Below are 15,931 nucleotides of genomic sequence, written 5' to 3' on the forward strand. Positions count from 1 at the left end.
GGTGAATCATGGGAAATGAGCTGGAAAGAGAAGCTTGAAGAGCATTGTAAATGCTGTCTAAGGAATTTGGATGTCATCCTAGGAACAGTGAGGAGTCACTGAAGAGTTGTATTTTTGGTAGTGATGCATTCCTATTTGTGCTTTAGAAAATTCACTCATGGCAAAAAATAAAAAAAAGGAAAGACTGTTGCAATGATCCACTTAAGAAAATAATAGCAGGCACTCTAAATTAAGATGATGGTAATGGGACCTGAAAGAAACAAAAGATGCAAGGGAGATTTAAGTTTTAATCAAAAGGATTCATTGGATTGTGCGGGAGAAATAGATGTCAAGGGTGACGCATAGGTCTGGTGATGGAATGCTGATAGCAGTCGCCGGTGAGAGGGGAGAAAGAGTCAAGGGCTGATATGGAGAAGAGAATATAATGAGATCATGAATTCAACATTAGACATACTGAGTTGTTACATATTTGCAAAATGGTCAAATGGAGATGGCTGCTAAGTGGTTATGTATATCTGGTGCTCATGATAGAAAACTGAGCTGCAGAGAAATACTTCAGAGTTAGGAGTCATTAGCTATATAGTTGAGTAAGTGAAGCCACGAGAGTGGTTGAAATCAAGTGAAAGTGGGCAGAATGAGAGGAGAAGACACCCATAATTAAGGGTTGAGTAGAGCAGAGAAAAGGCCGCCAAAGGGATTGAGAAGCATTAAGAAATATTTTTGAAAAAACAGAAAGCTAGAAGTATATTTTCAGGGAAAGCAGAAAAAGAAAGCATTTCCAGAAAGAGTTGGCTTCAGATAGGTCAAATAAGATAAAGATTAAAATGTTTTTATATTTAACAACCAGATCATTGGAGCACTTGTGAACAGAGCAGATTTGAGAGCCTTGAATAGAAGTTGAGAAAGTGAAGACAGTAAGCACAATTATATTCAAAAGCTGGTAATCCCAAACTAGGTCCAAGAGAAATCTAATTTTTAAGACCATACTGGAAAAAAAATAAAAGACCGTACTAGAATAGCTTTAGAACTTAGTGAGTTAGAATCTCTGGTAGTAAACAAACAAAAAACTCTTCATGAGTAGTGTATATAGCCCAGGTAACAAAAAAGTGTTTCCTAGATTTGAGCCTCAATGTACTCAGAGAAAGTACTATGGCACTCAGAGAAAGAACAAGGTAAGTCTTGCCAATTAGAGGCTGTTGTCCTATCAAGTAATGGAGATGCAAAGAACACCCTTTAGCCAGAGCAGTTTCTTTAAAAGACAAATCTTGTTACCCTCTCTTTAAAATCCTTCATTAGTTTCTTGTTCGCCTTAGAACAAAGACCAAAGCACTTCTTTTTTTTCTTTTTTTCTTTTTTCTTTTTTTGTATTTTTCTGAAGTTGGAAACGGGAAGGCAGTCAGACAGACTCCTGCATGCGCCCAACTGGGATCCACCCAGCATGCCCACCAGGGGGCGATGCTCTTCCCATCTGGGACATTGCTCTGCCTCGACCAGAGCCATTCTAGTGCCTGAGGCAGAGGCCATGGAGCCGTCCTCAGTGTCTGGGGCCAACTTTGCTCCAATGGGGCCTTGGCTGTGGGAGGGGAAGAGAGAGACAGAGAGGGAGGAGAGGGGGAGAGGTGAAGAAGCAGATGGGTGCTTCTCCTGTGTGTCCTGGCTAGGAATCGAACCTGGGACTCCTGCATGCCAGGCCAATGCTCTACCACTGAGCCAACCGGCCAGGGCCCCAAAGCACTTCTTATGTTCCAAAAACTCCCCATGTGACCTAAGTCCAACCACTTTTTCTCTGGTCTCTGAGCACTTACATCAGTGTAACTGGGCGTTATTTCCCCCCGGTGGTCACCCTTTCTCTTATTATAAGGCTTTTCTTTGCACATGCTCTTCCCTGTGCCTTAAGTTCTTCCTCTCTCTTTCTCCTAATTATGCCTACTCTTATCTTTAAACCTCAACTGAAATGTTCATCTGTCCTTTACAGCATTACTAATTTAAAATGTATGTTTGGTCATCTCTCTAACTCCAGCAAAGTGCCCCTCATACAGTAGTCATTCATTGATGTGACAAAGGGAAGCAGATCTTAAGGTATCACAATGCAGCCAACCAGTGTCAAGTGAAACAAAACACGTATTTCCAGTGTGCATGTCCTGACTGGCAATTCAGTTAACCGGCTAGCTATTCGTCAGCAGCTATGTAGCAGGCACTCTGCACTTGTGGTGGTCCCATAAAATGAATTTAGTTAGACCTCGTATATCTGAGGTCAGTATCAGTGTTTATCCTACTCAAGCTGTATGTAATGTGAAATAGAACTATATATTTAATATGGCTTCATTTACTCTTCCTAAGGGAGTTAAATGGATCATTCACTGAAAATATTTACACTAGGTCAGAACAGTTGATTATTTGCTGTTTTTACATTTCTACTATAATCATTTTATTTATGCAGATGGTGTGAAGCATAATATTCAACAGCAGAGCAACTGCGGCTACTGGCATTGTGTGCTAGCTCCTCAGAAATCCTTTTGTCCAGCACTGACCCGTAGGCAGCTGGAACTCATCTTTTGTGACTGTTCTTAGATGGGTTATCCCATTTTACTAGAATTAGGATGAGAAATTAGAATTTAGCCAGGCCTCAGCATTGTGAGATCACTTCTATCGAGAGATCATTTAATCCAACCTTCAGTTATTGTGTCAGGAATTCTTCTACACCGCTTCTAACAGGTTGTCTAGCGGCTACATACCTGATCACAGACATAGCTCACCCAACCTGACAAGCCTTCCTGTTAAGGCGCTTTAATTTTTCCCTAATGAATTATAACGGACAGTGAATTCAGGTGTGGCTAGCTCTGATTTGGACACTGTACCATTGGTGGCCGTGCTGGCCCTTATTGTTTTGTGTCTTATGTCACTTCTGATTCCTGATAAACTTACAGTTAGCTAATCTTCACTCCTACTCTGTGTGTGTGTTTGTGGGGTAATTAATAGCCTTTAGTTATTAAAACAGTTTAAATGTATAGTAAAATTGAGCAAATAGTACAGATCTTTCTTATACTTCCTCCTGTGTACACAGTACCCTGTTATTTACGTCTTTATTGATGTGGCACATTTGCCGCAATGAGTAAAACCATATTGATAAACTATTATTACCTAAAGTCCATAGGTTACGTTATGGTTCACTGATTGTGTTGCACAGTTCTGTGGATTTTGAAAAATGCAAAGGTCATGTATGTGCCATACAGAGTTTCACAGCACTTACAGAAAATCACTGTTTTGCCTCTTCATCCCTTTTCCCCTTCCCCTGAATCCTTGGCAACCACTGGTTTCTTGACTGTCTCTATAGTTTTGCCTCTTCCACAATATCATATAGTTGGAATCACACAGTATATAGCCTTCCTGCTGGCTTCTTTCAGACTTGCTTCTTTCACAAGTAATATGCATTCAAGGTTCCTCCATGTATTTTTCTGGCTTAATCGCTGATTTCTTCCTTCCTTCTTTCCTTCTTTCCTTCCTTCTTTCCTTCCTTCTTTCCTTCCTTCCTTCCTTCCTTCCTTCCTTCCTTCCTTCCTTCCTTCCTTCTTTTCTTCCTTCCTTTCTTACTTTTTAAAAGATTTTTATTTACTTATTTTAGAGAAGAGAGAGAAGGGGAGAGAAGCAGGAAGCAGCAACTCTTGTATGTGTCTTGACTAGGCAAGCCCGGAGTTTTGAACTGGCTACCTCAACGATAGCTGACTTCTTTTCTCACTGAGTATTCCATTATATGGATGTACCACAGTTTATACATTTACTTGTTGAAAGACATCTTGGTTGCTTCCACTTTGGGGAAATTATGAATAAAACTGCTATAAACATAGATGTGCAGGGTTTTGTTCATTGTTTTTTTTTGTATCTGCATAGGTTCTCCTCACTTTTGGGTAAATACTAAGGAGCACAGTCACTGGATCATATAGTAAGATTATGTTTACTTTTGTAAGAAATTACCAAACTGTCTTTCAAAGTGATTGTATTGTACTATTTTGCATCCCCACCACCAGTAAATGAGAGTTTCTGTTGCTCTACATCCTCACCAGAATTTGGATGTTAATTTTGTTGGATTTAGCCATTCTAATAGTGCACAGTGATACCTCATTGTTTTAAATTGCAATTCCTTGATGATATATGATGTTGAGCATCTTTCCATGTTTATCTACCATCTGTAGTTCTTTGGTGAAGTATCTGTTCAGATTTTCTGTCTATTTTTGAGGGGTTTGTTTTCTTATTGTTGAGTTTTAAGTTCTTTGGATATTTTGCATACTAGTCCTTTATAAGGTATGTGTTTTGAAAAGATTTTTTCTTAGTCTGTGAATTGTCTGTTCATTCTATTAATTGTGTGTCTTACAGCAGAAAATAAATGTTTTCTATTTTAATAAGGTTTAATATCTATATTTTTATAGATCGTGCTTTGGATATTGCATCTAAAACTCATTACTAATCCAAAGTCACCTCAGGTTTTTCCTGTGTTATCTTCTAGAAGTTATGTAGTTTTGCATTTTACTTATTGAGCCTATAATCCATTTTTAGTTATTTTTTGTTAAAAGTGTAAGTATTCTGTCTAGATTTTTTTTATTGTATAGACATTTAATAATTCCAGCACCACTTGTTGAAAAAAGGCTATCATGTGTTCATTGAATTGCCTTTGCTTCCTTATCAAAGATCAGTTGACCATATTTATGTGGCTCTATTTCAAGGCTCTGTTCTCTTCCATTGATCTATATGTTTATTCTTTCACCAGTGTCATGCTCTCTTGATTTCTGCAGCTTTATAAGTCTTAAATTTGGGTGGTAACACGCCTCTGAATTTGCTCTCCATCAACTGAGTGACTGTTTGGGACCTTTTGCCTCTCCATATAAACTTTAGAATCAATTTGTCAGCATCTAAAAATAATTTGCAGGGATTTTGATTGGAATCATGTTGAACCCATTGATCAAGTTAAGAACTAACATCTAACATATCCATGAACATGGAATATATCTCTATTTATTTAGGCTGTCTTTGATTTCTTTTATCTGAGTTATCTTTATATAGATTCTGTATATATTTTGTTAGATTTATATCTAAATATTTTACTTTGGAGGTGATAATAAGTGGTATTATGTTTTCATTTTAAATTGCAGTTGTTCATTGTTGCTAATGGTTAAAGCAATTGACTTAATATTAACCTTTTTTCCTGTAACCTTGCTGATATCATTTATTAGTTTTAGGAGTTTTTGTTGTTGTTTTTTTGTTGAGTCTTTGAGATTATCTACATAGATAATTATGTATTATCTGTGAACAAAGACAGTTTTATTCCTTCCTAATTTGTATACCTTTAATTTCCTTTTCTTGTCTTGTTGCATTGGCTTGGGTTTCAATACTATGTTGAACAGAGTGGTAGGAGGAGACATCCTGATCTTTGGGGGAAATCATTTATGCTTTTACCATTAGATATGTAGTTAGCATCAGTTTTTTTTTGTAAATGTTCTATTTCAAGGTGAGAAATTTCTTCTCTTTTTCTAGTTTGCTGAAAGTTTTTTGTTGTTGTTTTTGTTGTTTGTTTGGTTTTTTACCATGAATGGGTGTTGGATTTTGTCAAATGCTTTTTCCCCTTTAGATTGTTTTGTGATGGATTACATTCATTGATTTTGACGGTTGAACCACCCTCACATACCTGGAATAGATCCCACTTGATCATGATACACTAATCTTTTATCTATGTTGTTGGGTTTGATTTGCTAATATTTTGTTGGGACGTTTTTGCATCTGTATTCACAAGAGATATTAGTCTGTAAGTCTTCCTTTCTTGTAATATCTTTATCTGATTTTAGTGTTAGGGTAATGAAGACCTCATAGATTGAGTTAGAAAGTGTTTTCTCTGCTTCTGCTTTCTGAAAGAGATTGTAGAAGATTGGTATGATTTCTTTCTTAAATGTTTGATGAGTCCAGCTGGGCCTGGTACTTTTTAAAAAATATTATGGTATTTTATTCTATTTCTTTAATACAGTGTGTCTATAAAGTCATGGTGCACTTTTGACCGGTCACAGGAAAGCAACAAAAGATGATAGAAATGTGAAATCTGCACCAAATAAAAGGAAAACTCTCCCAGTTTCCTACCTATTCAGTGCAGTTTGATATGGGCTCACGCACGGATTTTTTAGGGCTCCTTAGGTAGCTATCCCATATAGCCTTTACAAACTTGTTGTCACTGACTGATGGCCTACCAGAACGGGGTTTCTCCACCAAACTGCTGGTGTCCTTCAACTACTTATCCCACCGAGTAATGTTATTCCTATGTGGTGGTGCTTCGTTATAAATGCACCAATATTTACGTTGCACTTTGGTCACGGATTTGAATTTAGCAAGCCACAGAACACACTGAACTTTCCTCTGTACTGTCCACATCTCGACTGGCATGGCCGTGGGCTGCTCTGCTGTATACATGGTGCTACGGCATCATCTGCGCATGCACACATGCTGCCACACCATCCTACAGAAACTGGGAGGGTTTTCCTTTTATTTGGTTCAGATTTCACATTTCTATCATCTTTTGTTGTTTTCCTGTGATTGGTCAAAAGTGCACCATGACTTTACGGACACACTGTAGATAAAGGCCTTTCCATTTATATAACCCTCTTTAAATGACATAGGGGCCCTGGCCGGCAGGTCAGTAGATAGAGCATCAGCCTGGAGTACGGGTGTCTCAGGTTTGATTCACAGTCAGAGCACACAAGTGACCATCTACTTCTCTCCCCTTTCTTCTATACCACCAGCAGCCAGTGGCTTAGTTGGTCCAAGCACCTCAGCCTCAGGCACTAAAATATAGTTCAATATGTGAGCATGGCACCACATGGGGTTGCCCAGTGGGTCCCTGTCAGGGTTTATGCGGAAGTCTGTCTCACTATCTTCCCTCTTCTCACATAAAAAAAATGACATTATATTAATAGAAATGGAAAACAGATCAGTGGTTATTAGGGTTTAAGGAGGAATAGGGATAGTAGGGAAGTCAGGAAACATGAGGGATCTTTGTGGTGATGTAACTTTTGTATCTTGACTATATCAATGTCATTATCTTGATGGTGCTATTGTACTATAATTTCTAAAAAGTTACCATTGGAGGAAAATTGGTAAAAGACACCAGGGATCTTTCTATATAATTTCTTGCAGCTGCATATGAATCTATAAGGATCTCAATACTAAAAGTTTATTTTATTTTAATTTTGATTGAATTTACTAGCATTCATTGGTTAGATTATATAGGTTTTAAATGTACAATTCTATAATACATTATCTGTGTAATACATTTTGTGTTCACCTTCCAAAGTCTATTCTCTTTGCATGCTCTTCCTCCCAGGAACAGGCCTTTTCCTACACTCTCCTCTTCCTCTGCTCTCTCATCTTCCCACACAGTCGTGCATCTCCTAAACTCTAAGGGTCCCTACGAAACTTGCAACCAGGGAGCAGTGGGCAGCGGCAGCTGGTGCTGGGCTAACCTCCTAACCCTCCCCCAGTGCTCCCTTTTCTCTGACTTGGTGAGCTGAAAGAAGCCCTGCTGGACCTCTCCTGTTGCTTCTTCTATCCTAAACCCTTCTTTGTTTCACTGTCCCCAGGTTTAATAAATGAACTCTCAAAATAAAAAAGAAATCTAGTCTTCTTCTGTCACCATTTATCCCCATTTACCCTCTTCTACCAGCCCCCCTACCTTTCCCTCTAGTAAGCACCATACTGTTGTTTTTATGAGGTTTTTTTACTTAATCCCTTTACCTATTTTACCCAGCCCCCCTAGTCCTTGTCCCCTCTGACAGCTGTCTGTTTTCTGTATTTATGAGTTTGTTTCTATTTTGTCTATTTAGTTCATTAGATTTTATATATATATGATCATATGGTGTTTGCCTTTCTCTGACTGGCTTATTTCACTTAGCATAATACCTTCTAGGCCCATCCATACTGTTGCAAATGGTAGGATTTCATTCTTTTCATGGCTGAGTAGTATTCCATTGTGTAAATTTACCAAAACTTTTTGTCCACTCATCTACTGATAGACACTTGGGTTGTTTCCGTAGCTTGGCTATTGTAAATATGCTGCATTGAACATAGGGGGTGTATATTCTTCCAAATCAGCATTTCAGGTTTCTTTAGGTAGATTCCCAGAAGTGAAATCACTGGGTCATAAGGCAATTTCATTCTTAATTTTTTGAGGTAACTCCATATTGAGTCCCACAGAGCCTGGACCAGTCTGCATTCCCACCAACAGTGCACAAAGGTTCCCTATTCTCTACATCTTCACCAACATTGTTGTTTGTTGATTTATTAATGATAGCCATTCTGACAGGTGTGAAATGGTACCTCATTGTAATTTTATTTTGCATTTCTCTGATGATTAATAATGTTGAGCATCTTTTTATATTTCTATAGGCCATCTGTATGTCCTCTTTGGAGAAGTGCCTATTCAGATCCTTTGCCCATTTTTTAATGGTATTGTTTGGGCTTTTTTGTGTTGAATTATTAGTTCTTTATAAAATTTTGGATATTAACCCCTTATCAAATATATTATTGGTAAATATGTTCTCCCATTTAGTGGGTTGCCTTTTTATTTTGTTGTTGGTTTCCTTTGCTGGGTAAAAATTTCCAAGAAACTACTAAAACTGATAAATGAATTCAATAAAGTAGCATGATACTATATTAATATTTTTATATCAGTGGCACTTATACATCAATAATGAACTATCAGAAAGAGAAACTAAGAAAACAATCACATTTAAAATTGCATCTATAAAAATAAGGTACGTAGGAGTAAATTTAACCAAGGAGGTAAAAACCTGTTCTCAGAAATAGTCAAGTACTGAAGAAAGATATGGAGGAGGATACAAATAAGTGCAAGCATACACCGTGTTCATGAATAGGAAGAATTAACATCATTAAAGTGTCCATACTACCCAGAGCAAATCATAGATTCAATGCAATTCCTGTCATGATACCAATGGTGTATTTCATAGAACTAGAACATATATTTCAATAAATTAATATAGAACCACAAAAGACCCTGAATAGCCTCAGCAGTCTTGAGAAAGAAGAACAAAGCTAGAGGCATCACTCTACCTGATATCAAACTATACTACAAGGTAATTGTAATCAAAACATCATGGTACTGGCATGAAAACAAACTTATAGATCAATGGAACAAAATGGAAAGCCCAGAAATAAACTCATACCTTTTTGTTCAATTTATAAATGGCAAATGAGGCAAGAGCATGCAATGGAGCAAAGACAGTCTAATCAGTAAATAGTGTTGGGCAGATCAGACAAATGTATGCAAAAAAAAAAAAAAAAGAAAGAAAGAAACTGGGCCATAAACAAAGATAAACTCAAGCCTGACCAGGGTAGAGCATCAGACTGGGACACAGAGGACCCAGGTTTGAAACCCTGAAGTCGCTCGCTTGTGAGCGCAGGCTCATCGGCTTGATTGCAGGGTTGCTGGCTTGAGCATGGGATGATAGACATGACCTCATGGTTGCTGGCTTAAGCCCAAAGTCGCTGGCTTGAAGCCCAAGGTTGCTGGTTTAAGCAAGGGGTCTTTAGCTCTTCTGGAGCCCCCCCTCCCATCAAAGCACATATGAGAAAGCAATCAATGAACAACTAAGGTGCCACACAAAGAATTCATGCTTCTCATCTCTCTCCCTTCCTGTCCCTCTGTCCGTATCTGTACCTCTCTCTGACTCTCTGTCTCTGTCACAAAAAAAAAGACAAACTCAAAATGGATTAAAAATTAAATGTAAAACTCAAAACCATAAAAATTCTGAAAGAAAACATAAGCAGCAATTAAACCAGACATTTCTCGTAGCAATATTTTTTTCTCAGTTATCTCCTTGGGCAAAGGAGACCAAAGAAAAAATAACAAACGAGGCAACAAAAAGTGTATTTTAAAAATATTCTCCAAAGATGTAACAGAATGAAACATGGGTGAGGGAAAGCAGTGGAGCCTGGACCAGTCTGCATGAGGCTGCACGTGAAGATAAGAAGAAAAGGAAGAAAATTCAGATTCACATGATTCTTTTATAATACCAGAGCCCACTTGTTCAAATGGAGCATTTAAGCAGCAATATTCAATAAATACTTTTTTTATGCCTCCCACAGATAAGCCACTGTGTTAGACCCTAGAAGGAAGCAGAGAGGAGTCAATACTAGTCCCTTCCTTTGACAGGATTAAATTCTAGTAAGGAAGAAAAAACAGGGACATGTAGTGATAAAGGATAGTATCAAGTGATGAGTCTATTTTAAGGGATATGGAAAGGGTGAGGGAGCTGAGAGAAAGGTGTATCTCTTTGGCTGGGTATGGAATGTGACTTCGTAATGCTTGTCGCAGTTCACCTGGATCTAGTACAGGAATCCATGAGGGAGAGGGAAAGAGCGTTTGTCTGAAGGCAACAGTGTGAGCAGTAACCCAAACTGAAAATTATGAGGACATCTAAAAAAGCAGTTTATATTTCCAGTCAGCTAGAATAAAATTTTTTCATAGGGTAGATGAGAAGAAGTCTGAAAAGAAAAAGAGAACAGCATTTTGAAGCACCTGGAATGTCAGGCTAACCTTGGGACATCAAACTAGAGTTCCGTATCCAGTGAACTGATCTTTTAAAAGTGTGGGAGAAATACTGTCTCTAACAAAAAAAACTGAGGGAATTTGGCATCAGTACATCTGCCTTGCAAGAAATGTTAAAAGAAGTTCTTCAAAGAGAAGGCAAATCTCATAGGTCAGAAAGCGAGATCAAACTAATTGATACGGTAAACCAGGAAATGAAAACAGACTGTCGTCTCAGAAAATGTATACCTAGGACAAGGTCGCGCATACTTCTGCCTTTCATACTTACTTTGTCTTTATTTATTTTAATTCAGTAAAAACAAGCCAAACCTGCCTATTAGTTTTTTCAGAATGATTTAAGAATTTTATCAGTTGAGTGATAAAGGTTAGGAAAACTAGTTTACCTTTCCCAATTCATAAAAAACCTGTAGAAACAGGCAACTATTTTTCATCAAAGTACATATAAAATGCCTGAGTATTGTATAAGATTTTATACAAAGGTAATTATTTCCTTTAAAAAGTATGCAGGTATGAATGACTGTTCTTTATCAGGTATTGTGCTAGCCTAGATATTTTCACATAGAAATATTATCTCATTTTGTTCTCATATTAACTCCATGGGATTTTTCTCATTATGTTAGAGTTGAGGATATTAAAACTCAGATGGGTATTTTTTTCAAGGCTATACAAAGTGAATGACAAAACTGAAATTTGAATCTACTTCTTCAAAGTCCAAACCCAGCATCTTTTCATTTACATCAGATTTGGACTTTTTGACATAGTAGACAGGATAAGTCTTTGTCGTAAGGGTCTATTCTCTGCATTGCAGGATGTTTAACAGCCCCTACCCCCTAAATGCCAGAGGGTGGGATGTGGCAACCAAGAATGTCTCCAGATATTGCAAAATGCCCCTGAGGGACAAAATTACTCCTAGGTAAAAACTATTGGTCTATACCAGCAGTTTTCAACTGGTATGCCATGGCACAGAGTTTTAAAACATTCAATACCTGACTCTTAAGTCAGAGGCACTGACCTCTTTCTTTTAGATTGTCAAATAAAAAAATGACAACAACCAACACAGTAGCCATTTGATGTAAATGAATCAAAATTATACCCTTTTTTCTGTCAGATTGGAAAAAATATATATTTTTGGTGTGCCACTGAATTTTAGTAATTAGTTTATGTGTGCCATGAGATGAAAAAGGTTGAAAATCGCTGGTCTATGCTATAGTACCTTACCTCTAAATTTTTAATCTAAAACATTTATTCAATTTTTAAAAAACAGCCCTGGCCAGTTAGATCGGTAGAGCATCGGCCAGGCGTATGGAAGTCCCAGGTTCAATTCCTGGTCAGAACACACAGGAGAAGTGACATCTGCTTCTGCACTGCCTCCCCCTCTCTATCTGTCTCTCTCTCTTCCCCTCCTGCAGCCATGGCTTGAATGGTTCCAGCAAAGTTGGCCCTGGGCACTGAGGATGGCTCCATAGCCTCAACCTCAGGCACTAAAACTGTTCGCTGAGCAGCAGAGCTGCTGCCTAGCTGGGCAGAGCATCACCTAATAGGGGCTTGCTGGGTGTCCCAGTCGGGGCTCATGTAAGAGTCTGTCTCTGCCTCTCCACCTCTCACTTACTGAAAGGAAAAAAAAACAATCTATATAGACTCAGTATTGATTTAGCTATTGCTGTAAATAAATGAAGCGGAAGAGTCATTGCATATTGTGGGATGGTGAGTAAAGTGATTTCATACAAGGACTTAAGTGATACTTTGTCGTAGAGGCAAGAAAGGGAGCCAGGAAAAATAACATCAAGACAGTATACATGGAAAAGTACTAATTGCAGGAATAAGCTGAATTCATGTGTGACGTTACAATTGTGAAAGAGTTCCACAAGCCAGTTAGCAGACAAGTGGAGAAGAACATAAGTATCTTGAAGCAGAACAGGGAAGTGGGTCATAAACCTGAAAAGTCCAAGATATTTTAAGCTAAAGCAGCGTAGAGTCAGGGACCAGGGAGATAGTCAGAGCCACACACATGAGGGCACAGACCGGGAGACACTGACACACTTCAGAAGGTAAACCTATCCCAGTCCACTCACCTGATAATGCCCATGGAAGAGCATTTCCTGCGTGGCCTGCTCTGGTTCCTGTGGTGAGCAGCTCAGGACGTGCTGTGCAGTCCTGCTGGTATGGGTTAGAACCAACAAGTTGTTGGTATGGTATGATGTGTAAGTACCAAGTAAGAATAGTTTTAAATCTTATTTTCTATACTAAAGTAGAAAAAAATTAGGATTATTAAGAATTACATAATTTAAAAACTAAAAGAGTGAATTGAAACTTTATGCCATGACCTCATTTCCTTCATGATAATCAAAGTTACCATCCTTTGTCAATATTTGTGAGCCACACAGGGTTACATGCTTTGGAAACTCTTGAAAGTGATTTAATGGCTCTCCTGATGTTGTTTTATCATGATATCTCACTATCACTGAAAAGATTTCCCCAGTCAACATCACATAAGCACCAGTAAATTGAATGTTGCTGTCATCACACTGAAAATACATCTGAAGAGCAACATCTTTGAAAAGAAGTTAAATAGGATATGACTGAAAAAATTCAACAATGCAGCCCTGTTGTTAATTTAGGGAAGAGAACTCTGAGGGGAAAAAGCACTAAAACAGAAGCATTCTTCACTGGTTATAGATTTATATATGCTGTGAATATATCCTGTACTTCACCTTATCCCTGTAAGGAAATATTTTTAAGAAATGTAAACATTTTGATTTATTGAAGTTCTTAAAGAACAGGTTTTTTTATTCCCATACAATAAAATCACCCTGTGTAAATGGAGTATTAATATTGGAATTGGGAAGTAAAGCACAAGCAGAAAGTGAAAAAGAACTGCAAATTATTATAAGTTCTAAGAAGGAAAAGATTGTGGTTAATGAGACAAAATCACAAAGAGGGAATGTCAAGATTTAGATGGAAAGTTTATCTGGGAAAGCAGTATTTGTACTGAGACCTGGTTTGTCAGTTAGAGGAGGGAAAGGCATTCTGAACAGATGCCTCAAGCAGGAGGAGAAAGCTTGATGCATAGGAGAAACTGAAGGTCTGGCTATAAGGTGAGAAGGTCTTGATTATAAGAGCTACACAGGTCCCATAGCTCGTGGCAAGTAGAGAGGAGTGTTCCAGCCCAGGGAGAAGGGCTGTGCGTTCAGATTCTCGCTCTGCCAAGTGTGTGAGGTTAATTCAGTTTCTTACCTCTCCTTGTTTTAATCTCTTCATCAATAAAAAAGTAACATTGACAGGATTTCTCATAGGCTGTGAGGTTTAGTGAGTGAAAATACATAATTTGTTATCATTTTTAGAAACTTATTCTGAGCGAAATAAAAAGCCATTGCAGAATTTAAAGTGTCATCATCTAATTTCTCTTTTCAAAGATTACTCTGGCTACTGCTCCTGTTTGTGAAAGTTCTGATGGGAATTTAAAGATTTCCAAGGCATTTTGAATAATGAGTAACTTGTTGAGCATTCAAGTCACAGGTTCATCTGAGAGAAAAATTAAAATGTGGTATAAATTTGCCCCAAAGATAAGATTAAATGATAGAAGACAGGAGGTGAAGAACAATTAGAGAATCAAGTCGGGGTCCCATGATCTTAATGATGAAATTTTAAAAGCTGAATTATTGATTCTTAATATTTAATTGGTTAGAGTATATCAACTAGTGTTTTAGATATCATAGATAAATGCAGAGGTCCCAAACTAAGATGGCCCACAGTGGGTTTTAAGTGAGACCATGTATGGCAGGTTAAAATATAAAGGAATGGGGTAGGCTAAGATTTTCTAGATGGGCCACAAAAAGCACTGCCATTAAGAAACAGTGGTAAGTCGGACTTCATTAAAATACAGAACTTGCATTCATCACAATACAATATTAAGAGAATGAAATGTCACGGCACCCCTACTAGCATAGCTAACGTTAACTGGCAGTCCCGCTCTAAGGGAGGCTGTTTGAACAACTGGAACTCCCATACATTGCTGAGGGGAATCTTGATTAGTAGGACAACTTTGGGAGACTGTGTGAAGCATCCACAAAGTCTATACACACAGAACCCTATGGGGAAATTCTTTTCCAGAGAGGAGTATTTTTATGAGTTATATCTCAGCCAAAGCAGAGGGAAAATGAGTCCTTAGGTCCATCGAAAGACATGTACAAGAATATTAATAGCAACAATAGTGAAATGATTAAAGAAGTTGTGGGATATTTCTATAACAGAATACTTTGTAGCAATAAAAATTAACAAACTACACGCAAGAGTAGGGTGAATCTCATGAACCTTAAACATGAAGCAAGAAAGCCAGACAAAAAGTTCAGAAACTGGCAATAGGAACCTTTATAGAGGTCGACTGGTGCTTACATTGGGGGAAGGGAATGGACAGGGAGGGAATGCCGGGAGCCTTCGGGTAGGTTTGTTCTGTGCTTTGTTCTTTATACTTTGTCACGCTGAATACTTTAAATTTGTGCTCTTTATATGATTTAAAATATAATTAACACTTAAAATGTAATTAATAATGTTTTAAAGGTAAAAAGCATAAACATACTTGTCTTTTTAAAGGTATTTTTGCTTTGTTTGTTCTTAGTTTCTTTCTTGAATCTTTCAGAGGGAAAGGGTGGGCTGTCGGAAATTGAAGTTGGAAGAGGAAGGATGCAGAAAGTGTGAAGAACAGAGAATATGAAAATGGACAGGAGACAGGTGTCGTTAAACATGTAGGTTAATAGAAAGAACTAAGGGGAAATGAAATGAAATAAATACAGTGAAAACTATAGTTTTTTGCACTCTATAAATGAGGCACCATTCTTATTTTATATGTAGTAATCAATTGACCACATTTTGCAGCAGTATTTCCTTTTAAGAACTAATTTGAATCCTGAAATGATTTTTTTTGGAATGCTAACTGCATTTCAAGTTCCTCTGACTTGTGTGTGACACCTTCTCCAAAAAGAGCACACTATTGAGGCTTATAGGTTATTTAAACAAGAAGAAGAAATTTATAATTACTTTAGTTTGAACAGTTTTAGATAAAGTATCAGACAAGGAACTACTCAGCCAGTGCTCAAGTTCTCTGACTAGCTTTTTGCAGCTTCAAGAATTTATTACTTCCTTTCACATGATCAATCTGTATTATATAGTTAGGTTGTTTTACTTTAAGCTGCCCATCGGCAGTTTTTCGTATTCATATACTGAAATGATTTTATTTAATAAAAAAAGAACATCTCCTGTGTGGATTTTAAAATTCCCTTATTAAATATTTATATTTTCAAAATGTCTTTATTTAATTGAGTGAGGTGCTTGGTG

General features: G+C 37.6%; 1 protein-coding gene across 1 annotated transcript in view; it reads left to right on the forward strand.

Moving 5' to 3' along the window:
* MIPOL1 (mirror-image polydactyly 1) overlaps positions 1 to 15,931 on the forward strand; it is a 366,001-nt gene that overhangs the window by 279,164 nt on the left and 70,906 nt on the right. The gene's annotated exons all lie outside the window — the stretch shown is intronic.

This window comes from Saccopteryx bilineata, chromosome 4 (assembly GCF_036850765.1).
Source record: "Saccopteryx bilineata isolate mSacBil1 chromosome 4, mSacBil1_pri_phased_curated, whole genome shotgun sequence".
Taxonomy (NCBI): domain Eukaryota; kingdom Metazoa; phylum Chordata; class Mammalia; order Chiroptera; family Emballonuridae; genus Saccopteryx; species Saccopteryx bilineata.